At 47.3% G+C, this 27675-nt stretch overlaps 1 pseudogene across 1 annotated transcript; it reads right to left on the reverse strand.

The window, feature by feature from the left end:
* Window positions 1-24159: 24159 nt before the first annotated feature.
* On the reverse strand, window positions 24160-25783 carry LOC308417943 (ferritin light chain 1-like; annotated as a pseudogene). The gene is made up of 2 exons: window positions 25721-25783; window positions 24160-24731 (listed from the first exon to the last, which is right to left on the reverse strand). The product of its transcript is annotated as a ferritin light chain 1-like (transcript).
* Between the last annotated feature and the right edge of the window lie 1892 nt (window positions 25784-27675).

The raw sequence follows: 27675 nt of genomic DNA on the forward strand, positions 1-27675 counted from the left end.
CGTTCTGTGCTACACCCTGCTGTATGACGGGCACAGGAAAACTGTCATGTCAGAGTTACCGTTCCAACTCACCCGTGCAGAGTAGCTCGGTAACTTACGGAGATCTCACATGAAGATCTCACTCGGGAAGTACAGGGGAGAGGAAGCAACCAAGCACCAAGCGAGTGTCTCTGAAGAGCCAGGAATGTGCTTCTCCACAGTCCTCATGCTGGGCCGGGGAGGGAGCGGTGTCGCAAGAGACTGTTGCAAAAACAACTCCCTCATTGCTTCAACCTTGACAACCAGATCGAAACACATCCTTTACTCCAGCCATGGGCCAATCTAAACCCTATTCCTGCAGGACCAGAGTTCATGCACAGTCTCCAAACATAAGGACTAAAGAAACCACAATTGCTATTGGATTTTCTTTCTCCATCTATGAAATACTTGTTTGTTTTCTCAGAGCTGGGCATATACCAGACACGGGCTCTACTGCCAGTTACCATCGATCAGACACTTGCGTGTTGAATAAATCTCTGGTTGTATATGGTCTGGATGCTGGTTCTGCCTCGGCAGCGGTGTGGCCCATGGCTGGGTGTGCCGTAAGGAACAGGTGAAGTGAAACGTGTGCAAAACTGACCACAGAGCGGATGATCAATATGGGTCACCTCTTCCTGTCCTCTGTGGTTGGCCTCTGTTCAAAGCTTTCTAACTACTTGGGTGTAATAATGCTTGCCCAGGTGATTTCCTAGACAGCCCTGTGTATGCGACAAGCGAGCCACCTCGGACTGTGAGAGAAATGACTTTATCGAGCCTGCTGTCCATTAGCCTGCACAGAGCTCTTCACGTCTGCTGTCCCGTTTGGCCTCGAGAACCGGAATACTTGTCTATCCAAGAATCACGCCTTGATTGCATGTCTTACTTATATATTGCTACCACTGTGTAACAAATTATCCACCAAATATGGTGGTTTTAAACAGCAAGAAACACTTAACTACAACTCACAGTTTCGGGAAGTGCTTGGCAATTTCTTAGGAGGTTGCTACAGTTACCTGGGTGCCCACCTGGTGCTGAGTGTGTAGAGCCGGGTAATCATGTCTGCATGTCAGTGCAAATGTTGGCCTCTCTTTACACGAGTTTATTTGTCATTTCTTCCTGTCCAGGACCCAATGTGGCAGGTCTGTGAGGGGAAGAAAGGGCAGCTCCTAGGTTCAACTTAGAGGCAGACGATGGAGCCCCCTTGTCTTAGTCAGGGTTTGTATTCCTGCACAAAACATCATGACCAAGAAGCAAGTTGGGGAGGAAAGGGTTTATTCAGCTTACACTTCCACATTGCTGTTCATCACTAAAGGATGTCAGGACTGGAACTCAAGCAGGTCAGGAAGCAGGAGCTGATGCAGAGGCCATGGAGGGATGTTGCTTACAGGCTTGCTTCCCATGGCTTGCTCAGCCTGCTTTCTTATAGATCCCAGGTCTACCAGCCCAGGGATGGCACCACCCACAATGGACTGCCTCCCCCTCATCACTGGAAAATGCCTACAGCTGGATCTCATAGAGGCATTTCCTCAACTGGGGCTCCTTTCTCTGTGATAACTCCAGCTTGTGTCAAGTTGACACAAAACCAGCCAGTACACCACAGAAGAATATGAGGGAAGACTGTCTTGATTTTCCTCAGTGATGGAACAGAACTTGAAAGTGTAAACTGACTAAGCCCTTCCCCCTCTAAGCTGCCTTTGGTCACGGTGCTTTATTACAGCAATAGGAAGGAAACATGGATGATTTTACTCCACAAATCCACTCCACAGCCACAGCACCACTGCTCAGATCCACGGTCCATGAGGTTCCTATCTTCCCACGTCCTGGTCGACATGGGGTTTTCCTTTCCTTTTCAGTAGCCACAACTTGCCCAAAAGCATCCCCAACAGCGGTAAACTTTATCTCCTACTTTGTGCTCCATTTCAAAGTAAAGGGCTGAATAAAAGATTTTCCAAGCAAGTGGGCCCAAGGAGCAAGCTGGAGAGTAGCTGTTCTCAAATCCAATAAAATAGACTTTCAACCAGAATTAATCAAAAGAGACGGGGAAGGACACCTCATAGCCGTGGAAGGGAAAATCTACAGTAACCATCTGGGTAGACAGGGAGCAGACTCTCTTTGTAGCTTTGGTTCGAGTTTTCCAAACTGTTACTGAGACTGAACTTTTTTTTTTTTTTTTTTTTTTTTTTTGGTTTCTTCCTTGTGTTATTCTGGAAAGAAAAAAATCATCTTTCTAAAAGCCATTTGCTATCTATCTATCTACTATCTATCTATCTATCTATCTATCTATCTATCTATCTATCTATCTATCCGCCTGCTTTTGAGACAGGGTCTCCTGTAGCCCAGGCTGGCCTCCAACTCCTTATCTTCTCATCTCTACTTCTTGAATGCTGCACTTATAGACACATGCGCCGTATCCAGATATTTTTGATCATTTTCTATTTGGGCAATCTGTTTTTCTGTTTCTGTTAGGCTTTCTGCATCCCGAAACGATTAAAAATCAAATGACAAATGCTCCTTTCATACTTTGGGAGCTGGGAAAATCGTGTACCATTCAAATCTCAACGTGTAAATGAAACCCAGCTATGACCATCCGTGTGTGTTTTAGCTTTGCAGTGCAGCATCAGAGTTGAACAGTTGATACAGACAGCAGATGTTCTGCAAAGCTCAGAGCTTTTGTTATTTCGTGTTTTATAGAAAGGTTGGATAAAATTAGGAATCCAGGGAAAAGCCTTCAAGGACCACAATGAGATGTAGTTGCTAAAACTGTACACTCGGGGGTAAAATAGAGCAGATCTTGTGGCGCTTTCTCATTGGATAGCCCAGAATCCAAAGACTCTGGAGCTCAGACCCTACCTGGGACACCACGGCCTCTTATGGGTGGGGATAGAAGCTACTAGGGTGTGTGAAGCTGAGCTGCTGAGAGCAGAGTTTCCCAGCCTCCCTGCCCTCTTTCTCCCAGTCTTTTCTAAGGTTCAACTTAGGAGGCCGAGGTAGGAGAACCAGGAGGGCAAGGCCATCTTCAATGTCATATCAGTTTCAGGCTTACCTTGTATACAGAGACCCTATCTAAACAGCAAGGCCACTTAAAAATCTTCCTTGGGGCTCTCTGCTGCCCTCACAGGTTAGAGTTACAGCCCAGCCAGTCCCAAGGGCCAGGTTCTCTGTTCTGTCCCTGTTTTCTTGGCCCCATTAGAGCCCCAGGGCTCAACAACACATATCCAGCTCCCTTCCCTGGTGGCTTTTTCTGGCCCACTTGGGCCTTTCCTCTGTTCTCCCAGGTGTGTTCTCACTCTCCCTGATCTCTTCCTCTTTTCAGATGATCCTTCAAGGCTCCGCTTGGGTCCCACTTCCTGCAGGAAGCTTCTCTGGTTTGCTTCCCCCTCCATTCATACATAGACACTTGTACTGGCTGGTTTTGTGTCAACTTGACACAAGTTGGAGTTATTGCAGAGAAAGGAGCCTCCCTTGAGGAAATGCCTCCATGAGATCCAGCTGTAAGGCATTTTCTCAACTAGTGATTAAGCCCAGCCCATTGTGGGTGGTGCCATCCCTGGGCTGGTGGACCTGGGTTCTATAAGAAAACAAGCTGAACAAGCCAGGGGAAGCAAGCCAGTAAGTGACATCCCTCCATGGCCTCTGCATCAACTCCTGCTTCCTGACCTGCTTGAGTTCCAGTCCTGACTTCCTTTGGTGATGAACAGCAATGTGGAAGTGTAAGCTGAATAAATCCTTTCCTCCTCAACTTACTTCTCAGTCATAGTGTTAGTGTAGGAATAGAAACCTTGACTAAGACAACAGTCCTCCCTGGGCGCCTTTGTTCTCAGCATTTACCTTTCTCCAAGTTCCTCAACTCCGTCATGGACCAAGTTCTCATTAACTCAGGGTTCCCAACTCCTTTGGCTGTCCCAGCACAAGCCAGGCACATAGCAAATACAGGTGTGAATGAAGGGACAGACATAAAGTCTCACCCAAGGAACGTGGTCCTTTAAAGTTCACACTTGCTTAGAGATGCCTGTGTAGACGTGCCCAGGTGTGGCTGCAGCCCTGGGAGAAGAGAAGATTGCAAACAGCTTCATGTGCACAGGTTGGTAGAGCAGAACTGGATCCCAGGGACACCCGGGTGACCTCACACAATAAGCTCAGTGTCTGAAACCCTCCCTCTTCCTGCCCACATGTGGCTCCCTGCACTATTCCCACAGGGACCCAGGAGCTGCGCGTCACGGTGCCCTCTGTTGCCAAACAAGGTAGTATTAATGTCCTGAGCACTTGGGCTGGTCTCCTGCTTAGGATGCACTCTGGCGGGACCACCTCTCCACCATGTCTCCTCCTGGGCCAGGGTCCACCAACTTGGACTGGATCAATGCTGGCCTGGGCATCTAGGAAAGTGAATCTGAGGCTGGACCTTCTGGGCAGTAGCTGAGTGGGGACATCTTTACGCAACCTTTGAACTGGAGGAACCGTGATCCTGGGGTGAGACTTCTTGTTCATCCGTTCATACTTAACATTCACCACAAGCCTGGTTTGTACTAGTGTTAGGGTCCAATAATCACTGAAGGAAGACCCCAGACTCAAACCCTATGCAAAGACAAAGCGCATTTACTCTGCAAAAATTACCCTGCAGGGTCAACCATTCACCAGAATGGCGATCCTAGACAAGTGTTTCTATAGGAACGTGGGGGAATTTTAACTAGGGTTAGGTAATCTAAAACTTTAATGCTGGGTTCTGGGGACCTCTCACTAGGACCTCCCACACGTCTGTTGGGGACCCTGAATTAAGGAGACTCCTAGCTTGTGGCAATATTGGAGGGAATCACTTGCTTTTTCTGAGCCTAGGCTGCCTTATCTAGGAAATGAGGTTGAGACTGGACCTCTGTGACCTCCTGGGGACACTAGACTTGACGACCATAGGAAACACTACCTCCAGGGTTTCTCTACAGTGTTCCTGTTCTCCATGGTGAGGGAGCACCTGGGGACACAGACACCAGATGGCTGAGATTCAGACCATCTTTCAGAGCCTTGTAGATAAGAACCTTCCCTTATCCCCCAGCCCCTCCCCCCCATGGCCCCTACCCACCCCGTCAGTCTCTCAGTCTTGCCTCCAGCTCCTTGTCTGGCTGAGGTCTAAGCGCCAGCCACACAGCCTGTGCCGTCTTGCAAACTCATAGCCGAATTAGCTGGAGGAATTATGGCTAAGCAAACAGATTTCTCTTGTCAGATGCAATTTATAAATATCAGTTACACAGGAAGTCAATTAAAACTTCCCCTGCAGACTGGAGCCTCCCCCGCCACCCCCTTCCTTCTTCCCACATGCCGAATGTCATTCTTTATAAGAAACCATAGGCTTCCAGGACCAAAATTGCGAATTCCCCTCTCTCTCATTAATTAGATATCATCTGGGTTTGGTAGAAATCTCATTAAGTGTCAGGCTCTTGCTGTCGAGACATTTTCCCTAGGAAATAAATAAGACCTGGTTCTTTCTTCCTTTGTTCCTTCATTTCTTCATCCAACAAAGAGATACAATCAGTTCTTTCTTTGGTCACTTTTGAAGCTCTGGCTTCTCCACTGAGCCTGCTGCTGCTGCTTCGAGCCGTCTCCTCTAGTTTTTATCCCTATTTTCTTCCGCCCCCGCCCCCGACAGCATTTATCCTCATCCCAGCATATAAAGCAGTGGCTTTTTATATTTTTTTGTTCACGTTCTGTTTTCCAGGCTGGAAGTTCTGTAGCTGCTTTAGCTCCAGCCTGTCACTCCTGTTCCCGAAGGCCCTTGGAAAGTCCCTGGCAAATTGCTGACAAATCAATTGTTCTCAGTGTGAAGGGCAAGCTAAAGGCTTGTCAGAGAAGACCCGAGGATTCAACTAAGATGGAGCTGGCAGAGAGATGTGGAGCAGGTAGAGATGTCACCCAATGGGAGGAAAAACACAAAGAGCCCTGCATGTGAGGACTCTTTGTCACTGCATATTCACAATGGCTCTGCAAATTATTGTTGTTTATCTGCCCAGAGAGGTTAAGCCACTTGCCTAAGGTCACCCAGCTGGTGAATGCCAGACCAGAGCTAACTTGAAGGTGGAGTCCTCTCAACTTGTAAGAGAAAGGGGAGAAGTGTTTGGGATTTCTAGAAGACAGTCTGAAAGGTGGGGTGAGATCTGCACACACAGGGCTGGGGTACAGGATCTTCTACCTGCTGTAAGGAGTCAGCTGTCCACATAGAGAGGCACCTTCCCCAGGCCTGTGCCCCTGGAGAAGACCCAGAGTGGTTAAAATCGGCATAGGACAGAATAAGGAGAGATGCCAGCTGAGACTCAGCTGAGAGTGAAGACTTGGTTTTAATGACATGCCATGGAAAGGTTTCAAAATAGGCAGAGACTGGCATTTCTGTTTGGTCTCCACTCAAGTCTCCATAAGGCTGATCCAAGACATATTGAAAGGAAGCAGACTTGCATTAGTGTTGTGTGTGCCATCCAGGATATAAAGGCTCATACAGCTTAAAACAAAACAAAACAACGTAAAACAAAGTAACTGTATTAGTCAGGGTTTCTATTCCTGCACAAAACATCATGACCAAGAAGCAAGTTGGGGAGGAAAGGGTTTATTCAGCTTACACTTCCACATTGCTGTTCATCACCAGAGGAAGTCAGGACTGGAACTCAAGCAGGTCAGGAAGCAGAAGCTGATGCAGAGGCCATAGAGGGATGTTCCTTACTGGCTTGCTTCTCCTGCCTTGCTCAGCCTGCTTTCTTATAGAACCCAGGTCTACCAGCCCAGGGATGGCACCACCCACAATGGGCTGGGCCCTCCCCCCTTGATCACTAGTTGAGAAAATGCCTTACAGCTGGATCTCATGGAGGCATTTCCTCAAGGGGAGCTCCTTACTCTGTGATAACTCCAGCTTGTGTCAGCTTGACACAAAACCAGCCAGTAAAACAACAAACAAAGACCCTGGAGTCTAATCATGATCTCCTGGTGCCAGGCTTCCCTATCTATTGTGTATGAAAATACTTCCAAGGTGAAGAGCCTCTTGCTTTGTTTGTTTGTTGTTGTTGTTGTTGTTTTTGTTTTTTTTTTTTTTTTTTTTTTTGATACAAAGTCTCACAGTGTTGCCCTGGCTGGAACTCAGGTCATAGACTAACCATGCTAGCCTGAAACTCACAGAAATCTCCTTACCTCCGTCCCCAGAATGTTGGGATGAAAAGTGTGAGCTATTTACTACCTGGTTCAGATCAGCTGCTTTTTTAGGAGACTTCAAGATCTTAAGTGTTTATTCCACAAACTAAGAGGTAAGATTCCCAGGTCCCTGCTACTGACCTTGATGCCTTTGTCTTTGAAAAAGCTTAGGCCTCAGGCTTGAGGCTAACCCTTATGGAGTTGCCATAAAGGATTCAATTTAGTGCCATATCCTTTGAAGTCCATTTCCAGGGGTTTGCCCTGTTCTGGTTAGCTAGAGCCTTCCTGTGGAGCTGAGTGGATGGTGTCACCAGCCTCTGCTTTGGATGGGGCAGAAGTGTCACATATGAGGTCAGACGTGCTCACTCACCTGCCTAGTAAGTCACATCTACACAAAGCAAAGAGCACAGAGTTCAACCCTATTTCATGTGCAATTTGATGAACACATGTATCAGGGTTCCCTATTGATCTGGGTACCCACCCCTCTGCAGCTCACTGATGTGGTTACACACTGTGGTTGGAAGGATGGTACCCAGAACTCCTTCCTCTCCTGAAGGTTGTATTTATCTTTTTCACTTAACACCCATTCACTAGATATCTGTTTCATGTTGGGATAGGCATGTTGAGGATCTCAGCCTGCTGTTGGCACTCGTACCTTTAGTTGTCCCTGCTTCTAGGCATTCTGTTAGCACACTGAAAAATGTATCACCAACCCATGTATCAGGCAATTTGAAAACATCTAAGATAATTTAGTTTTATTTATACACAGTAACATAGATTGTACATGCATATTTATGGCATACAATGTTTTGAAATAGTTCTTAGGTTTTGAAACAATTTGATCCAGTTCATGGACATACCATTTAACATGTCTTTGTATCTGTGTATGTGTGAATATGAGTGGTGTTCACACGAGTTCAGGGCCTTGAGACGACTGCACTTTAACAGCTGAGGTACCCCCCAGCCTCAGACCATGCATAGAAACCCTGGACTCACCCTTCCTGTAATGCTAAAATTTCTGTCCTCCGTCTTTGCTTTATAAGGTATTTGTACACAAGTAACTTGTTATTATCTCTGATTTCTCATCAATCACTGTGCACATGATTCCTGCAAAGAGAGACAACTTACCCTTTATCCAGCCACAATGGCATATTTTTATGAACACTAAATTGAAAGATTAATGAAACTGACTTAAGGTTATAGTTAACAGAGAAACATTAATTTTTATTTTCCCCTAACTGTAGTGCTATAGTTTTTTCAAGTCTCAAACATTTGCTTTTGGTCCATGAGAATTCTCTAGCTTAGGTGAGCCTGGTTGGGGAGAAAGCTAAGAGGGCAATCACCACCAGGAGCCAGAGCGGTTAGCCAACTACCACTACCTGGATACAATTCCCAGAACCTGTGTGGCAAACCAGACTGCAGAGAGGCAGAAACAGGAGGATTCTGGGGTTCACTGGCCAGCAACCTGGCCTACCCGGTGAACTTTAAGCCTTAGAAAGAAAAAGTGGACAGTACTGAGGAATGACACCCAAAGTTTTTCTGTGGCCTCCACGAACACGTGCACACAGAGTACTTCACTCTCTACACACACATAAATACACAGGGTACTCACTTTACTCTAAACACACACATATGCACACTGAATGCACTCACATATCCACACATATAAGTAAACAAACCTCAAAACAAACAAAAAAAAAAAAAAAAAAAAAAGGAAAGGAAGAAAAAGACCAAAGTCAAAGCTTTTGAAGAGTTAGTATAATGTGTGAATCAGAGATGGAAAAATAGAAATCACCATGCCTTATGAGAGATGGGTCCCAGGAATGGTGTCTTGAATTTTGTGGGTACAGTAAAAGGAATCGGGTAACCATGGTGGAGGCTTTATAGAGACCTCAGCCAAACAAGGAGCTGTAGGCAAGACTGAGAGAGTGGCAGGGTGGGTAGGGGTGGGTGGGAGGGGGCTGAAGGGAAGGCTCTTATCTACAAGGCCCTGAAAGATGCAGGGGTGGGGGCTGAAGAAGGGAGCACTCAAAGGCTTCCAGAGTCATTTGAGGAGTAAGGTTCTGTGAGGCTATCCTGGGCGGCATGGTGAGACCCAGCAATTGCTTACCTCCACCCTACCTACAAGCAGTCAGGGGCCATCTCTACAGCCATGTCAGGGCCAAACATGTCTGTTCATTCACATCCACTCCACACACACAGAAGGGCTGTCACAGCCCTGCACCTACACCCCAAGCCCGGAATGTCTCTGGATTGGTACATACATCGGGAGCTGCAGAGGTCCTTGACTTTGCTACTGATTGGCTGACTTGCAGCCTATCTAGTCGCTGTCCACACCCACTGGTTCTGAAGGCTATGTGGTGGTGTCTGCAGTTCCTTTAGGCACACAGTAGAGGAGATGACTCCAGAGTTGCGAGCAGGGTCCATTTTTACACCACAAGACTTCTGTGGTTGCAAAGGGGGCAAGTGAACTGGGTCTCCAAGGCCTGCCATCTTCTTCTTGGGGAGGGGCTTCCATTTGGACTTCCTCTGTCCCATGGCTGCCCAGGGATGGAACTTGTACCAGCCCTGCCTCTCAGCCCTCTCAGTCAAGGCTGCTTCACCCAGGAGATGCTCACTTTCTGTCAGTAAGAATTCTTCTTTTAAAAAGACTTATTTATTTAATTTATGTGTGTGAATACACTGTAGCTGTCTTCAGATACATTAGAAGAGGGCATCTGATCCCATTACAGATGGTTGTGAGCCACCATGTGGTTGCTGAGAATTGAACTCAGGACCTCTGGAAGAGCAGACAGTGCTCTCAACTGCTGAGCCATTTTTTAATTCTACCATTCCATTCTCTTTCTCCTTCCCTGATCTCATTTATCCCTTCCCACAGTTCTTCCCCACCCAATGCCTCCTCCCAATCTGCCCAACTTTAGGTCATTTAAAAATGGAGCCAGAAAGTCTCATTTGTAATGTCTACATACTCTTCCACGTGTGGCCTTCCATGGAGCAGGGTCAGCATAACAGGGGCTTGCTTTCCCACAGCTACACATAAGTCTACGCACAGCATGTTCTTGTACACACCTCACGCATGTGTATTGATTGTTCACACAGACTCTGGGAATGCACAATAGATGATATTATCTGTGTTTCTCTGTCATGGAAACTGAGGCACAGAGAAGCCACATAGCTGGTAAAAACTGGGGTGCACGTGCACGTGTGTGGGCTCATGTATTTGTGTGCATATGTGTGTATGTTTGTGTGTGCTTAAATAATGCATAATCTATTTTTCTCCAACAGCAGAGACTTGTTTTTTTTTTTTTAAACAGTCCTCCCGTATAAATCATGATAGGATTTTAAATAAAAACCTGCCACCTCTTTTCCCAGCTGCAGGGATTACAGAAGTCTAAACAACCACTGAAAATGGAGATTTCTGTCCCTAAGTGGCACACTGCAGGTCCTTACTAAAGGGTTGGTACCTTACTGATGCCCACCCTGGCTCCACCTCAAAAGGCTGATTGGCTCCTGTCAGTCCTGCGGAGATGAGGCCGATGGTCAGAGCATCAGAGTCTAGTAGACTGGGGCTGAGAGACACCAAGGGAAGGCGTGGCTGACAGCAAGTGGAAGATGAGCTGGGTGATCCTATAGCTACTGAGAACTGTGTGTGTGCAGGTTCAGGGACAGCACAGAAACCAGTTGACCAGTCCAGGGACCAGACCAGTCCGTGATGGAGTCCAGGGCAGCCTGTGTGGTCATTTGCTTAACCCTGGTGCCGAGGGATAAACAGGATAGGCCTTGTTACCTGGCAAGCAAGAGTCTTAAAGTTCCAAGTTGTAGCCTTTTGACTTGAAAATTTGGCTAAATCCCCTCCTCTTGTTCGAATTTTCATAGGAGTCAGACTGTGTATTCTCGGACACACATCAGCCACAGGTCCTGGCTGCTCATGGCGACTCAGGGACCTCAGGCATGGCTGGGCTCTGTAAAGTACCTAAGAACCTCTCTAAACGAAGCACTGGTTTGGTCCCTCGTCCGTGTCAAGGTGTAGGTTTCAATGCCCCCTGCCCTCAAGACTCACGCATTAAAGACTTGGTGCCAGTATTGGAAGTGCCAACTTTATGATTAATATTTTCCCTTTCCTTTATGACAAGGACCTGCTCACTGCTGCCAGTCTTGCCAGTGTCCTCACCTTGACCAGCTGCTCACTGGCTTTAAGTGCCAGCAGCTACAGCAACTAGAGCAACGGCTGGAGAGGAGCTCGTTTTACTTTCTGACAATTACATTTAATTGAATTACCGAGGCCCAATTAGCATGGCAATCCATCAGCAGGGCCTGGCTCTCTCTTATTTTAAACATCTTCGCAAAGAGTGAACCTCGGTGAGAAAAACCCAGAAACGAAACCAGGTCTCCAACAAGACTGGCAACTGCCAAGGGCAGGAGAAGTGAACCGCTTTCGAACTCGGAGTGTGGCTCAGTGGTTAGCACAGCCACTACGGGTGTGACCGAGGAGGACCGCATGTCCCGAGGACTTCATGCTGTTGTGGAGCTTTGCTTTGCTTGTCACCTTCATCCCTTCAGATGGTTGTGAGCCACATATATATGTATATGTATGTGTGTGTGTGTGTGTGTGTGCGTAAAATGGTTGGAGCCTGCTCATTGGAATTTACTCCAGCCACCCAAAATAATGTATATGTGTATATATGTAAAGTGATTGAATCTTTGCTTCATACATTCAATGTGTGAATGTCAATATGTCTGTCTGCCTGCTTCTCTGTCCATACGAATACATGCCCACGTGTGAAGTTTGCTCGTTGGAGCTTGTTGAAGTGCCCCCTCATCCATCACGTGTGCATGAGTGTACGCCTGCATTTCTTCAGTGCCAACCCCACCTCCCCTCCTTGGATCACTGAGCGTATTGTCATAGCTGGACTTCCACAGGAAACAGCCATGTCCCATTCCCAGGGCTCTTAGGGAGGTGACCCAGGACTGAGCAGGTGGAGCTCCAGGCTGTGTGCTTTGTCAACTGTGAGAATCACCCTGGGCTTTCCTATTAGCTCTTATTACTACGATGTGTTGTGGTTTGTAAGAAGATGAGGAAAAAGGGTATGTTTGAGGGAAGCGTGGTATGGTATGAGGGAAGTGGGTGCCTCTGCGGGCCCATGCTAAGGCATCCCTTCCCCCTCGAGGTGCCAGCCTCATAGAATAGAACCTCACAGAATAGTATAGAATAGAGTTTATTCAGGGCATGGGGAGGGGAGTTGAGAGAGAGGCAGGAAGAGAGAGAGAGAGAGAGAGAGAGAGAGAGAGAGAGAGAGAGAGAGAGAGAGAGAGAGAAGAGGAGTAGACACTGGCCATGAGCACAAGGAGAGATAGGGGAATGGAAATGGGATGAGAAGGGGAAGAGGGTATATGAGCAAAAGCAAGAAAGCAAGAGAGAGGAGGGGGCAAGCAGCCCCTTTTATAGTGAGTCTGGCACACCTGGATATTGCCAGGTAACTGTGGGGCAGAGCCTAGACAAGTGCCAACACAGTGCATCCTATTATATTACCTACTGTGACTTTTACCATCCTGATGTAAGTGACGGCCATTTTTATTTCCTTGGTGGCCCTCTTAGGATGAAAGAATTGACCTTAGGTATGTTGAGTTTTGGTAACTTGTGGAAATACCCTTTTACCTATTTCTCTGAAGCAATGCATCTCTTGCCCTTGTTTATGGTAGGGCTAGAGGGTGTAGCTCCAGACATTCATGTGTGGAAGGCTTGCTCTACAGCTGGTGATGCTGGTGCCCGGAGCTTGGATCATAGGGTTCTGACCGAATCTGCTGATGGATTCATCATTTGACCACAGGGATGGAGAGATGGCTCTTTGGCTAAGAGCACTTACCTTTCTTCCTGAGTTTGATTCCTGGCACCCACATACGGTGGCGCATAACCACCAGTAATTCTAGCCTCAGGGGAGCCAACCCCCTCTTCTGGCTTTTGTGGATACTGCATTCGAATGCAGATATCTACATATAGAGACACATGTACACATAAAAGAAAATAAATTTTAAAATAATTGAATTGGAGGTCGTAGAAACTAAGTGTGGGGGGAAGAAGTAAGTCACTGGGTTATGCCCTTGGTGGGTAACCTGATCCTCGTCTGTTCTGGTCACCGCTTCCTGGTTGCCACAGAGGGAGAGTCCTGTACTCTTTGACTTGTTAGGCCTTAACTCAGCTGGGTAGCTACGGCGCCAGGTGACCTCACAAATCAAAACCTCTGAAACGGAGAGCCAAATAAAGAAGCCGTTCCTCCTTCAGGCTGCTTTTCTGAGATATTTTTTACAGTGTGAAGCTTGACATCCCCCTACCCACATACACGCACCAGGCCCACAACTAAAAGGCATGGGCCAGTCTGACGAACCTCTGCAGTGGACAATCAGAAGTCTCTGAGCACCTGCCATTTCCATGGAAGCCAGCGTTGTCACTGACCATAGTAGCTCAGTATCTCTCTGTCTTCTCTGGTGTTGTGGGATGGACATTACTACCCTGGGGACACCAGCACACAGTGTTCCAGGGAAGGTACCCTGATCCTGTAGCTCATGGTTGACTTCTGTCTGTCCTGCCTTTGAAATGTCTCTGAAGTCAAGAGACAATACCTTCTGATTTATAGTGCCAAGGATGGAACCCAAGGCTTCCTGCATGCCAGCCAAGAGACCTCCCCGCACCTATCGGTTCTTAAAGTTGGAAGTCACCTGTCCAACAGGAAATAGGTATCTTCTGCACTTTGTCTAGAGTTTTGACAGGAAGGCTCACTCTCCTGAATGAGGTTCTGACATTTCTTCAAAAGCAAGAGAATCAGGCTGTCTCCTTCTTGCAGAAGCTCTCAGAGCAGAGGAGAGTGCAGAGAGAGAGAGGATGTGCCCTCAGGAGTCTGGCATGAATTCTGGCTAGGTATTTCCAGGAGGGAGGTTGAACTGATGCTTGGGCTTGTCTGAGCAATTTCTGATTCCACAAGCTGAGTGTCACACTTCTGGTGTCAGAGACTGTGGAAGGAGGCAGAGAGCCCTTGGTTGAGGTGCTACAGTGGCAGAGAGACTGGCCTTCCGGTCCATTTTGCACTGTTTAAAGATGAAGGCTAAACTCATAAAGGAAGTGGGTCTAGAGGCTGGGAATGGAGGTCACTTGTTGAAGTGCTTGTGGAGCATACACAGAACCCTGAGTTCTATTCCTGGATGCTTTGTTGTTATAGCAGCCAGTAGGGACTAAGACACTGCCTCTCTTCCATCCCCCAACATTCCTATAAATATCATCAGCCTGCCAATTAGGAAAACTGGGCAAAATCACAAATGTCTTTGGAGGTTGGATAAAGATTTGTCTTCAAGTGTTCATGTGCTAGAGGCATTGTCCCCAGGGAATGATATCATGAGTTAATAGGAAGAATTGAGAGGCAGATCCTAACTGTCCTGAGGTCAACAGAGGGTACTGCACAGGCAAGAGATTAAGAAGGTCCTCATGGGACCATTGGTAGTTCTGAAGAGACGGTTGCTATAGAAACCTGAACCTGACCCCATCGGGCTCATTGGCTCCTGCTTAGGAGCTTGTTTTCCACATGCATTTCAAGCATTGACATCTGCTACGACAGACACTGCCAGGGGACCCTCGCCAGGGCTCAGGCCTTGCATCTCAGGCCTTTGACCACCAAAGCCCTTAGCGAAATAGACAGTTTCTTTTTTTGTGGCAAGATCTTCTGTACCCCAGCCTGGCCCCAAACTTATTATGGGACTTATTAGCCTCCGTTTCCATATGAGCCGATTTCTCTAGTAAGTTCCCTCGCCTCTGTGCAATGATGAATGAAGGGCAGACATCCTTTGGCATCCCTTTGGACACTAACATTTGTTCCAGGAACCCCACAGGTTCCAATACCCATGAATATTCAAGGATCATATAAACTGTCTGGTATTTGTTATCATCTATGTATACCCTCCTGCTTGGCTTAATCATCTCTATAATATTTATAATCTCTAATACAATGTAAACGCTGTGTAGATGGTTGTTACACTGTGTTATCTAGTTGATAGTAACAGGGAGAAATCTATAGGAATGCAATTGGATTTTTCAATTTATAGTTTGTTGAATCAAGGATTCAAGAAGCAAGGATAACTAGGAATTCAAAAGGGAGAGGCTACTTATTTTCTCCTTGTACTTGTTTTTTTAATTTTAAATTATGTGCATATGTGAGTGTGTGTGAATGTGTGGATGTGCGTGCAGAAGACAGTGTTGGATTCCCAGGAGCTGGAGTTATAGGTGGTTGTGAACTGCCCAATGTAGTGCTGCGAACTGAAATCATCATGTGATCTTAATTGCTGAGGCTGGGCTGGAGAGATTGCTCAGTGGTTAGAGCACTGATTGCTTTCCCCAAGGTCCTGAGTTCAAATCCCAGCAACCACATGTTGGTTCACAACTACCTGTAATGACATCTGGTGCTCTCTTCTGGTGTGTCTGAAGACAGCTGCAATGTACTCATATCCATAAAACAAATAAATCTTTCATTGCTTAGCCATCTCTCCAGTCCCGATATGAAACTTCTGGTCCTCCTTGCCTCCACTGCCCAAGTTCTTGGACCACAGTGTTCAATGTTATGCTCACTTTATGGGGATAGAACTCGGGGTTCTGTGTATGCTCCACAAGCACTTCAAGTGACCTCCATTCCCAGCCTCTAGACCCACTTCCTTTATGAGTTTAGCCTTCATCTTTAAACAGTGCAAAATGGACCGGAAGGCCAGTCTCTCTGCCACTATAGCACCTCATCCAAGGGCTCTCTGCCTCCTTCCACAGTCTCTGACACCAGAAGTGTGACACTCAGCTTGTGGAATCAGAAATTGCTCAGACAAGCCCGAGTGGCTTGTAAGCAGCAGAATTAATTTGTTGTTCAGCGGTCCTGGGAAGAGTACAAGATCAAGGTCATGTCAGATACAAGTGCTGAGTGAGGCCTGCTTTCTGTTTTCGGGATGGCTGATATTTTCTTTTCTTCCACATGGTAGAAAGACAGGCAAACAGACAGACACACACACACACATACAGACGCACACAGGGTGGTGGTGTCATGAGCCTGTTTTATGAGGTCATGGTCTAACTAATAGGATATACTTAGTTCCAGTTAACATCTGTAGGCTTTACCGTCATGGTGTAATGGCCAATCTCATTCATCTCTTTTGTCTTTTTGATGGAATCTAGCATCATCTGGAAGATGGGCCTCTGGCATGATTATGGGAGATTATCATGACTAAACTAATTTTAAAAAGTCCTGCCCATGCCTACAGTGGGTAGCACTATTCCCTGAGCTGGGTACTGCCCTATGGGAAAAGGTGGAAGCTAACTGAACAAAAGCATTCATCTGTTTCTGTTCCTTGACTTTGGATATAATGTGACAAGCTGCTTCAAGCTAGTCTGTGACTTACCTCTGTGAGTTGCCCACTAGAATGAACTATATCCTAGAACTGGGAGCCAAGGTAAACCTGTTCTCTCTTAAGTTACTTTAATCAGAAAATTGTATCGCAGCAACAGAAAAAGTAAGATACATGGATTCAACAAACTATAGATTGAAAAATCTAAAAACAATTGCATTCCTATAGATTTCTCCCTGTTACTATCAACTAGATAACACAGTGTAACAACCATCTACACAGCGTTTACATCGTATTAGAGATTATAAATATTATAGAGATGATTAAGCCAAGCAGGAGGGTATACATAGATGATAACAAATACCAGACAGTTTATATGATCCTTGAATATTCATGGGTATTGGAACCTGTGGGGTTCCTGGAACAAATGTTAGTGTCCAAAGGGATGCCAAAGGATGTCTGCCCTTCATTCATCATTGCACAGAGGCGAGGGAACTTACTAGAGAAATCGGCTCATATGGAAACGGAGGCTAATAAGTCCCATACGGGCTGTCTGAAAGTCTGAGAACCAGGGAACCAATGGTGAATTTCTCACCTGAGTGTGACTTCCTAGAAAGCCCCAGGAAGCTGCTGTACAGGCTGAGGATTCCAGATCTGACGTCCAAGGGCTATAGGATAGGGACAGAGGAGGAGTTGGAATGAGGGGAGAGAGTTCTCCCTTTTTCCACCTGCTGTTTCATCTGTGGGTCCTGCCAGTCAGATAGGATGTTCTTGTGCCCATGTCTGGAAATCTCTGGGAAGGCCTCTACCAGGCATGGAGGCCTTCTCAGTGCAGCCATTGGGTTTCTGGGTCATCAGTGGCAGGTCCCGTGTCCAGTCTTCACGCATAGCCGCATGAATAGCTGAGTCTCTACTCTGCAGGAAGAGGCGGGGGTGTCAATTTGCTCTGTATCCCCACCCAGTCTGGCCCTCCCCAACATTGTGACCCCAAGTGTCATTCTTAAATTTCTAAAATTATTGCGATGTTATCTTAGTAATCTTTAAAATTTTTAAATTATTTTACGCACATGGGTCTTTTGATTGCTTGCATGTCTGTATACTACATGTATGTCTGGAGTCTGAGGAGGTCAGAAGACAGCATTGGATCCCCAGAAACTTGATATACAGAGAGTTGTGAACTGCCATGTGGGTGCTGGGAATTGAACCCATGACCTCTGGAAGAGCAGCCAGGACTCTTAAATGCTGAACCATCTCTCTGTCCCCACATTAACCATCGTAAGTACATTCTCTCCTGGTCTTCATTCCACACTATTGCTCAGCCCTTACCTACATCTTTCCCCACAGTCCTTTCATCTTCCCACAGAGAAGCTGTGTCCCAATTAAGTTAAAACTCCCATTCTCCCCTCCCTGCACGCCCTGGCAGGCTACTCCTTACCTCTGCTCTGATCATTTGACTTGTCTAGGCAGCCATCTAAGTTGTGATCACATGGCGCTTTCTGTGGCTGGCTTATCTCACTTAGCACACAGTATCTTTAAGTCACACTGACATTGCTGCATATTTTAGAAGGCCATTTCCTGTTGTCAGGCTGTTACAGTTTGCTTTCTGTGGCTGTGATGCAACACTGAGCAAAAGCAACTTGGGAAGGAAAGAGCACGTTTTAGCTAGTACTTCCAGGGGACAGCCCACCATTGAGAGAAGTCGGGGCAGGAAGTCGAGGCAGAACAGTGTTTGATGCCTCTCTCTGGTTCACTCTCATGCTCAGCTAGCTTTGTTATGTAGCCAAGACTCACCTGCTGCCTAGGGATGGTGCCGCCCACAGTGGGCTCAGCTTTTGCATGTCAGTCATCAATCAAGACAATCCTTCGAAGAAATGGCCACAGGCCAATCTGATCAGAGCAATCCTTCAGTAGACCCTCCTCCTCAGAGGACTCTAGGCCGGTGGTTCTCAACTTTCTTAATGCTGTGACCTTTTGGTACAGCTCTTCATGTTGTGATGTCTCCCAGCCATAAAATTATTTCACTGCTACGTCCTAACTATAATTTTGCTACTGATATGAATTGTAATGTAAATATCTGATTACGAGATATTGGGTAATGTAACCCCTATGGGGGTCGTGACCCACAGGTTGAGAACCACTGCTCTATGCTGTGTGCCATTGACAGTCAAAGACAACTAGGCTCAAGCTGAATGAATTTCTATCCTATGTAAATAGCACAACCTGTTCATCCATTTGTCTATCCACAGGTACTCGGTTTACTTCATATTTTACCTGTCGTGGGTTTCACTGGGAATGTGGGTGTGGAAGTTGCTGGTCTAGTCCCTCTCCCCCACCTTCAATCTTTGCAATACATAGCTTAAAGTGAACTTGCTGGGTTACATTGTAAGTCTAGTTATAGGTTCCTAAGGAACCACTGTGGTGTTTTCCGTAGCAGCTGCACCGTTTTTCTGAGATACGATTCTTTCTTGGCCTCCACTGCGTTCTGAGTACAATGTGGCAGGTGCACGAGTGACCCTGGGAACTGCCAAAGGATTCAGAAGCATCTTCTCCCTGAGTCCATCTCTTCTTGGGACTGTTTTCTGGGGTACACAAGAAGCTCAAAGCCCAGGGTTCTATCTTACCTGCTGAAAACCTCTTGGTATTCAGGCAGGAATTTAGATTTAGACTCCTCTCCTTCCCCAAACTTCTCTCTTCCAGGATGAGGCAACCTGCCCTCCTATTATCCCATCAGTTCCCATGGAAACACACTAACAGCCTCTTCAGTGCAATTCTTTGGAAATGGCCAAAGCCTTTGAGAGGAATGGTTAGTAAATTCTCTGGCTTCCTCACCAAAGCTTAGGAACAGACCCAGCCATGAGGATATTTTTGGTTCACCCCTGGCTTTGGTTAGTGCCCAGGTGTCTGGGGTGAGGTCCTCTCAGTTTCCCAGTCACAAGGTAGCAGGGCTGTGGGGCTTGCTTCATTTCTTCTTCACTAAAATGCTCTCCGTTTTCAGCCCTGAGGAGCCACATTTCTAAAGATGCTGTCCATCAGATGGGACTTATTTAATAACATTAGCCATTTCATGTTTTATTAAAGACATCAATAACTTCCACCCAGAGCTTCTACACTCACACTCCGAGCAATCCAGCGGATGTCATTTCATGCAAGAGCTGGCGTGGCCTCCTTTCAGTTGGCAATGTTCCCTTTACAATTTAAGAACACGGGACACAGTTCTCAGATCTCCATGACCGCTCCTGGGGCAGTGATGTGCGTGTAGACATTAGACCCAGTTCTGTAATTCTCTGAGATGGAGAGACTTTGGGATCAGTGTCCTGGTTTCACTTCTGTTGCCGCAATACCGTATCCTGAAGAGAGTTTAAAGGGAGAAAGGGCTCATTTTATTGGTTGTTCCATGTGTCAGTCCATCATGGTAGGGAAATCAAGGCAGGAACTTTAAACAGCTAGCTAGTAACATCGCATCCCAAGTAAGAGCACAGAAGGAAGCCGGTGTCCATGCTGTCAGCACAGCCTCTCTCCTCAGATACAGTCTGGACCAACCCCAGGAAATGGTTCCAGTCACAACAAACATGTCTTCCCACCTCAGTTAATGTGATGAAGACAGTTCGGTATATACAAGTGCACAGGGCAACAACCTGATGTAGACAGTTCTCTCACATAGAGTCTCTTTCGGGGGATTCTACATGGTATCAAGTTGACATCTGAATCAACAATCACAGTTAGAAACTTGAGCTTTTCCTTCTATTTCGAGTCCTCTTAGTTCATCTGGCAGGACCTTGGACAGTGAACGAAAAGCCTCACAAATTCTTCGAAACTCCTCCCTTCCAAAGATGGAGGGTGCCAGGAGTTGGTAGAACACACATTTAACCCCAGCACTCAGGAGTCAGAGGCAGGCCTATCTGTAAGTCTGTGGCCAGCCTGGTCTACAGAGTGAGTTCCAGCCAAGGCTATACAGGGAAACCCTGTCTCAGAAGAGCATGGGGACGTTCACTTCCTGTCTTAATAGGATGTGACGAGGAGGCCGATTTAGGTTTCCTGTGCATACTGAATAGCATTTCCTTATGTTCTGTGTTGAGCCTGAAGGAAGAAGACAGCTGCCATGTATAAGGACACTCAAACAGAGCTATGAGAGAGGGCTCTATAGGAAGCTAACTCCTGCTGTCATGTGCCACGTCACTGAACCATGTGATAAACTGTGTTTGTTTTCTGGTGTGGCTGCAGCCGAGTGTAAGACTCCCAGACACCTATAGCATCGCACATTCATGCCATGGTTCTGTAGTTGGGGAATCAGCATTGTGTGTACAGAGTCAAAATCAAATTGTCACCCAGATCTACATTTCAGGAGTCCCTAGCAGGAGACTGTTTCCTTGCCCTTTCTGGCTTCTAGAAATCTCTCCTGTTTCTTGGATTGTGTTTTGAATCTAAACTATCTCTGGTGCTGGTAGAATACCTCAGAGGTAAGAGATCCTGCCACCAAGCCTGATGACCTGAATTCAATCTGTGGAACCCTCATGGCAGTAGGAGAGAAACGATTCCTGCAGATAGTCCTCTGACCTCTGTAGATATACCATGGTGTTCTCTCCTGACACACAAAGTAAACACATTTTTAAAAAGCTTAAAGAATCCTGTTTAATCATAATGTTTTAAAAAATGTCCCCAAAGGTCCTAGCTAATGCTGCTCTTGAGAGGCCGTGGAACCTTTGGAAACAGACCCCTGGCTGGTAGAACAGGCCACCAAGGGAGGGCTTTGGAAGGCTGAAGCTCCGGCCCTACTTCCGGTCTTATTTGCTCTGCTTCCTGGTCAGCCAGGGCAAGAGCGGTAGGGGCCTCTGCGAGGTGCTCCCAGTGCCAGGAACTGAGCTCCGCACCTCTGACTCTTCTCTCTGCACCCTACAGCCGAGGACTGATGTCTCCTTAAAACCATGAGACCAAATCTTTCCTTCTTTAGGTTGAGTCTGAGGAGTATTAAGCTCATGGAGATACCTGAGTGCTGACATGTGCCCCTCCCCCATCTTCAGCATACCTCTCTCCCCCAGCCTCTTTTCTCTTGTCAACCATTCCAATCTCTGGCTTTCCTACTAACTAGGAATTTCAACAGTCCCACTGCGGTCACCAGGAGAGTGTCTCTATATGAATGTTCATAATTTAATTCAACGTGCAACACTAATTCTCATTGCTACACAGCCTGACCTGCAAGTTTGGGGGGTTGAGATATGGACGCTGTCACCAGACCTCTCTTTGGCCAGCCACAGAAGTAGGTCTGCTTGCCCTGGCTAAACCTTCAATGACCACAGCTCCTGTCAACAAACTGACTGAAAGCCTCCGGAGGAACTGAGCCAGACTCCCCAAACTGAGTTGTTCCCTCAATTTTGACTGAGCAAACACAGGCCTGTTCGAGGCTAATTTGTTTTGCAGCAACAGATACCAACTACAGGCATATTGATTAACCTTTCCGGACATTTCTTACTTGTAAGATGGAGACAGTGTGTAATGATCTTGTGTGAGACTGGTTTGATGAGTAAGTGAATGCTTGGAAATACCTCTTCACAATCAAGTCCTTAAACAGATGCTATTTCGGGGGGGGGGGTGTGACATTGGGTGGGTTGTGATAGGGCTCATATTGCTCAGGCTAGCCTACTACTTATTATGTAGCCAAGGATGACCTTAAGTTCCTGCTTCTCTTGTCTCCGTCTGCCAAGTGTTAGGACTACAGGGGTGAGCCACCATGTCTGGTATTTTGTAACAGTAATTATAAAAAGATTCTGTTGTTATCAGCACCTCGGTCTCACTCCATGGATGCCACTCTAGTTCGGAGCCAAACGCATTTGGATGCCATCACACAATCTACAAGTCGCTCTCTCCACTCAGCTCCCTTCCCAGGTGGTTCACTCTACCCTCTCTAGCTGCTCCACAACCTCCCCAGCATGATGCTTTCACACACTGTCCGCCACAGTCCGGTAAGAACAAGACTCAACAATCATTAACTTATCAAACAGGTTTATATGTTAAATTCTCAACCCATAAACCCTCCATACAATAAGCTTACAGCTAGTTGACAAAGATATAAAGTGCCCATCTAGATAAGATAAATTGACCCTTAGGAACCCTTAGAAATAATCATAACAACTGTAACAATCTAGAGATGCACCACAAGGAACATCCATGTCTGCTTCCATGTTGCCTCCATTTGAATCTCCTGCCTGTCTCTCTTCCTCTTCCCTAAACTTTTCCCCGCCTACCTTTCCTTCTCATCCAATGATAGACTCAACTCGCTTTGTTGTACGATAACATCATCCTACAGCATTTGATAAAAATTTCCCTCGGACCCTGTCCTCCTTTTTCATAAGACAGCCTCCAGCAGTAGAAGAGAAAGATCAAGCCCACCTACCTGTCACCATGCCTTAGTTTCTTTGTCTATTGCAATGAAAAAAAAAAAAAAAAAAAAAACACTTGGACCAAAGAAACATAAAGATCTATTTCAGCTCACAGCTTAAAGCACAGTCTATTGTGGTGGGGGAAATCATGCAGGAGCTTTGGACCCTCAGCCACAGGAAGAGAGCAATGAATGCATGCAAGCTGGTTCTCGGCTCCCTTTCTCCACTGTGGTACAGTCCAGAATCCCTGCATACAGAATGTGGAGATGAATCATCTTCTAGCAATGCACATAACTGAGACTGTGTGTGAGTGATTATCCATATTTTGTGCACTCATAGACAGTCTTAGAGGCCTATGCCCAGGCAATTATAGATTCTGTCCAGTTGACATTGGATACTACCCTACCACACTCTGGTAGCATGTTTGTAGTACACATTTAGTGTCCAGACCCAGTGTAATCATGAATCTTGGTTGTCAACTCATTTGGAATGGGAGTCCACCAGGAGACATAGGTCTGGTCACTCGGGATTTCCCTGATTCGGTTAGCTGAAGTGGGAAGACCCATTTAAGTGTAGGTGGTACCTGCTGGTCGCCAAGCACAAGGAGGGCTAAGGGAAAAGTGTTTGCCTCTTTGCCTTTGTGTCTTGCTGGTGGGTTTATCTACCCTGTATCTGCTGTTGCCCCTGCTGCCGTCATTCATTGCCATCAGAGCCCAGCTTCTTCCCATGTCAACTGGAGACCACATAGCTCCCGAGGAACCCTCTAGGCTTCCAGGGCTAGCCTGGGACTGTTGAGACATTCAACGCCATAGGTTGAGCAGCTATCAGGTCCCTAGCCTTTCCAGAGTGAAGTCAGCCATTAGTGGACAATAAACATCATGTAGTATGATTCAATAACCCAGGATAATACACCCAGTGTTTACTGGCATGGTCTCTCCTAAACCTCTTCCGCATGCTCAGTCTGGTCAGTGCTCCCCTGAGGCATTTCTGAGACACCCCAAAGTTCCAGAACACTGTGACTACAAACCTCCAATGGGCGCTCCACCTAGAACATTCACTACTTCTTTTTTTTTTTTTTTTTTTTTCCTGTTTCTAAAAGATTTGTTTTTGTTTGGTCCAAGACTTGAGAGAGGCTCCAGGGTGGTTACAAAGCGGCCTAGTGGCTTTAGAGGTTCATTCAGGTGGAGATCCTGAGGCCGCTGGTGCAGAGCAGAGGGAGCCCCTTGGAAGGCACAGAGGCCTCCTAGTTGTGCTTGAGAGTGAGGCACTCAAAGAGATACTCGCCCAGAGATCCCTGGGGCACGCCAGTCTGCGCTGGCTGTGGCCCTGCCAGCCGACGGAGGTTGGTCAGGTGGCTGCCCATCTTCCTGATGAGCTTCACCTCCTTATCCAGGAAGTGGCTTTCCAGGAAGTCACAGAGATGTGGGTCTGAGAACCCAGGGCATGCAGATCCAAGAGGGCCTGATTCAGGTTCTTCTCCAAGGCCAAGGCAGCTTCCATGGCCTCCAGAGTTTTACCCCACTCATCTTGAGATGGCTTCTACACATCCTGGAAGAGTGCACAGCCCCCACTATTGTTCTGCAACCTGAGGAGCCACTTGGTACCCTGGCGTTTCTCCTCGGCCAATTAGCAGAAGTGGCCTACGCCCTCCAAAGCCACATCATCCCAATCAAAAAAGAAGCCCAGAGAGAGGTAGGCGTAGGAGGCCCGCGGGTGCAAGCTGACCAGGCAGTTCACGGCAGCTTCCACTTCGGTGGAATAATTCTGATGAATCTGAGAGTATGGGGCTAACCTCGAAGATGGTGCTGTCTGGTCCTAGGAGCCAAAAGCAGCAAAGAGATGGTGCCAGAAGCTGTGACTAGAGAGACTTGTAAGGCAGCTGGGAGCTAATAAAGTGGGAGTCTCCGGGTCTGTTCTGTCCAAACACTCTTGAAGTAAGACACAGGTCCACGGGACCTCAAAGGTGTTGCTCTGAACATTCACCTCTTAAACTGCAGGTCACAATCTCAGAGGTGGGGAGGGGCTTGCAAGCATTCCAACAGGCAGGAGAGGGGTGGGCTAAAAGCATCTGTTTTGGAGCTTTGTTAGTGGAAGGCCTGACCAATAACTCACCAGACACAGTCTGTGGAGCAGATGAAGATGGTACTTTGGTCCCCTCTGGGCTTGACAACTTAAAATATTAACACATTCCCAGGAATGCAAGTGTTCAGAATATTGAATGCCAGTATGAACAAGAATTCCTCTGTCCCTCCAAAGTGGCTGTAAATTTAGAAAATATCTTCCCAAAGGGGAGCAAGGGCGTGGGCATGGATTTATCTGGATGGAGAAAAATGATCGCGCGTTCTCAGGTATCTTATAAAGATGCAGTGCTTCCAAGGGGAATGAGCTGCTTATTGAAAAAGTTGTGTGCAGCTCAGGAGACAGGCAGAGCCCTGGAATGCTGGGGTTGGAGGGTGACCTGAGGACTGGGGCAGAGGGAGCTGCTGGAATGAATCAAGAGGTACCTGAGGGAGCAGGGGAGGGGCGCTGCTCGGAGATCAGCTCAGGAATGGAGAGGGTAGAGAACAACACAGCCGTTTGGAATGTTCAGCTTGCAAAGAGGAAAACTGCTGGCTGGGGTGCAGGCTGGATGGGGGTTCAGACACTGCTGCAGGCTTGAATGCTTGCCCCCACGGAAGGCATATGTTGCAAACCTAATTCTCAGAGTCAGATGCCCATGCTGTTTAGAGATGGGACCTCTGGGAGGTGGCTGGGTTGTGGTCATCAAGAGATTGTCAGAGGTTTCGTCACCAAAACAAGCTCACACTAATGGAGTTGCTCATACAGCAGTACATGTGGCCTCCGTCAGGGATCCTCACCAGCGGCATATGCTGGCACCATGCCCGAGACTTCCCAGGCTCCAGAACCTCATGTTACACACGCCTGTGTTTGTTTTACGGTTTGCCTTCCAGTGTGGGAAATGCAACCCAGGGCCTTGCACACGCTCAGTAAGTGTCTACCACTTAGGTACATCTCCAGCCCTTCGCGTTTTTGAGATAGCCTCTGGTTATGTAGCCAGGCTAGATTCAAACGCACTATCTTCCTGCCTCAGTTTCCATAGAGCTGGAGTTACAAATGAGCACAGCTGCAGCTAGCTGACCTGTATTCTTTCCAAGTTACCCAGTCTGCAGTATTCGGGGGGGGGGGGCTGGAGAAAATGGATTAAAACATCATGAGCAAGGCCACTGTGAGAGTGTGTCCCCACCGGGCTGAGACAGGAGAGGCTCTGGGCGAGAGTAGAGAATGAGGAGAGAGTGGGCGGCCTAGCTGGACTCACTGATTTGAGCTTTGCACGCACCTGCCTGTTTCCTTCAACCAACAGAGCGTCACCGTGTGTCCCAGGACTAGGGAAGGCATAAGGAGTGAGGTGAACAGGATAATGCAGCTCGATCCCGAGACGTCCGTGTCATCACTGTGGACCTGGTGGGCACGTTAGACCATTTGGAACTGTTCTTGGTGGGGTTAAGAGGGACTTTCCGCAGCTCAACTTTGTGCATGCTGGCACTGGAATGTTCACTGACCACTCAAGCAGATAGCAGTAGGCATCTAGTCTGTAGTTTGGAGGATGTCCCCTGTCATTGGGGTCTGGTCTAGTAATAGCACTGGATTCTGGGTCCTGATAAGTTTGCTACTACGCCAGGCAGCAAGGAGAAGGCTAGCCAGACCCTTTGGCATGCTGTGTCCAGCAGGCAGGGACTGGGAAAAAACTTCTATTGTCTAGCTGGGTATTGAAAAGAACCCTGTGATAGAGAGTCATGAGGCAGGGGGACAACCCTCTGGTGTCCCTGAGTCTGTTTCCCAGACAGTACACTAGTCAGCCCAATGTCACCAAAAGTCAAGTAGGATGATATCTGAATGGTTCAAACACTGTGCTGAGTGCAGGACACTGGCAGCAATAACATGGAGGGGCTGGAGGAACAGTAGAGGGGTCCCCCACATCTGGCTCCAAGTGCTGAGTGCTTCCTGTCACCCAGCATTTAGTGGCACAGAGCCGGACAATCCCTCTGGTATATGTTCACTTTCTGTGGAGTGAGGGCTTGCTGGATTCTTCTGGCTGGGCAAACATGCAATGCCATGCTTCTGGCCCAGGCACACCTAACACTGTCTTCATGGCGTCCTGAGTCTCTGTGAGGTCTCTCAAGGTGAGCTCCTGCCTGGGAGGGAACACTGCTGGTGTCAAGGCAGAAAGTCAAGGGACTATCACCCGACTCTGTGTGTCTGCATGAGACATGGGTTTTCTACCAGGCAGCCCACCGAGAGAAGAGTGTCTGAGTCAGCAGGCCACAAAAAACTCTCCAGAAAGTTGTAATGAAAAGGAATGAGGAAGAAGGCCACAACTGGGACAGGTGTTGGGGAGTGGAACAGACACTCCATGTTTGTCACAACTGTGTATAAGGTACAGTACCATAGAGCACACATGGCGTAGGCACTGCATGTTAAGGTGTGCACATGATCCCTGTGTTTATCATGGGTAGGAAGAGCCCTGTGCTCTTTTAACTCATAAACTAGGGGTCATAGACTCTTTTAACTCATAAACTAGGGGTCATAGACAATATGGGGAACCTGAAGTTAGGATGCACCCAAGATCACCGAGAGAGGTGAACACAGGACAGATCCCTGGTCCCCAAAACTACTTTGCCAGAGATGTGCAAAGCTCCCATGCCTCTCTCTGGTTGTCTGTGAGGTCCCTACAGGTCCTAGGAAATGAACCAGGCACTTG

This window comes from Micromys minutus (genome assembly GCF_963924665.1).
Source record: "Micromys minutus genome assembly, chromosome: 1".
Classification (NCBI taxonomy): Eukaryota; Metazoa; Chordata; class Mammalia; order Rodentia; family Muridae; genus Micromys; species Micromys minutus.